The sequence below is a fragment of the Mesoplodon mirus genome, assembly GCF_964341445.2.
Source record: "Mesoplodon mirus genome assembly, contig: HAP1_SCAFFOLD_556, whole genome shotgun sequence".
NCBI classification, from domain to species: Eukaryota; Metazoa; Chordata; class Mammalia; order Artiodactyla; family Ziphiidae; genus Mesoplodon; species Mesoplodon mirus.
The window spans coordinates 440,882-442,773 of NW_028295454.1; positions in this window are offsets into that span (position 1 = coordinate 440,882).

The window sequence follows — 1,892 nt, forward strand, 5'->3', positions numbered from 1 at the left end:
CTGGCGGACGTCTCTAGTGCTTATGTGAAAGCTTGTTCACAAACCTTGAAAGATACAGATGTAGATGACAGATAGATGCATAGATAGAAAAATGTCATTAAATAAAAGCTCCAGGAAAGGTTTGGAAAATGCCCTTTATTGCATAGGACGCTTCTATTGTCATATGATGTTAGACTGAGTGCCGGTCCCTTCATCCTCCTTCAGACCACGGCATTCTGTCTGCTACTCTCCCGAGGGTCCTTTCTTCTCCCTGGAAGGGATAAAACAAATGAGGTAGGACAGGAAGAGACAAGAAGCACTCCAAGCTCTGCTGGTCAGGGTTACCCTCCAGCATTGCCTTAATGCTCAGAGCCACACACACCACAGTGAGCTTGGCTCCAGATCAACTACCACGCAACGAAGGTTCTGGAACATTTCCATATCTCGGGGGACCTCATTTCCACGTGACTCTCTTTCATATTCCCCTTTGTCACAGAAGGCTAGGTCCAGTGGTCCGGGTGAGATCTCGGCTCAGGCCCAAGGCTCTCAGACCTCAAAGTTCTGGTCCTGCAAGGGCCCCTGTCCTCTCTTGAGACCACTCCTGGCTCTCTCTGCCGAGAAGGAGCTGCTGGCAGTACGTCCTCTAAGAGTTGAGGTCCATCGTGCAGACCCTGAGAAAACTCCTAGGAAAAGGCTCCACCTTCTTGTTTACGTCAACAGAGGTCAATGCCTTTGTTAGTGCTGGGTGTGTCCCATTTGATGCAACTGCAGAGCCATTAGGTAAACCAGCACATGTGTGCGGCCCCTTCCCTTAGACTCCTCTGGGCCCTCGTGACATAGGCTCAGAAGACTGCCAGCCTCAAGCCTTACCTCTTCCAAGGGACGGCCACACCGTCATCCAGGATCTTCTGTCCCATGAATCTCAGTTGCTGTTTGGAACTCAAAGGAGAGAAAAGACCGTGCCTGCGGGGTCTCTTTGGGCTGGGGCCTTCCCCCGTGGGCTGCTCTCCCTCATTCTCCTTTTCTTCTTGCTTCTCTACCTCCTTCTCCTCCTCCTCCTCCTCCTCCTCCTCCTCCTCCTCGTTCTCCTCCTCCTCCTCCTCGTCCTCTTCCTCAGGGGTGCTCTCGGATTCCACATTGCCCATCCGCTGGGCCATGGTGAGATGAAAGGCACGGCAGCTGAAGCCCTGCAGGACGCCGCCCTTCACGTGCTGCTGGAGGATCTCCAAGGTGGGGAAGACCCGGCAGCAGGCCATGCACCTGAAGCCGGTCTCCATGGTCAGCATCCAGTCCGCTGTCTTGGCGCTGGGTCTCTCCTCGACGGCAGGTGGCCCTGATGGGCTGCCTGGCTCTGCCCTTTCCTCATACTCTTTCTCCTCCCCAGTGGGCTCACTGTCAGACAGGAGGCTTTCGGTGCACACATCAGAAGAGGGGTCAGTGGCTACTGCGCACACATCCTCAGGAAGGGTCACTTCTTCTATCCTCAGCTGCTTTTCAGGCAACTCCAAGGGTTTCTTTGTCTTCCAGGAGACAGCGACACCCTTGTTCACTTGTACCTGCATGTAGTGTATTTTCATGCCCCTTTCCTCTTTGTCTGGGTGCAGATAGTTCTTACAGGGTGAAGAGGGTGAGGAGGAGACACAGTGTGATGGGGAAGCGGTCTCTCCTTCTTCCTGATCCTGGGCTAGGGGTGGTCTAGGCTGGGCAGTGTCTCGATGAAATCTCCGGATTCCTGAAAAAGGAAATTAAAATCATAATAACATGCATGGGCCATGCCGGAAGCTGAGGGAGCAGGTGTGGTAGACGAGAGAGGGACATTGGCACGACATAGCAATGTCGTGAGCTTGGTGTCCGTTGGCCGTAGGACGGAGTGGTGTATGTGGTGTCATCTGTGGGCTTTTCATGTGCGTGGG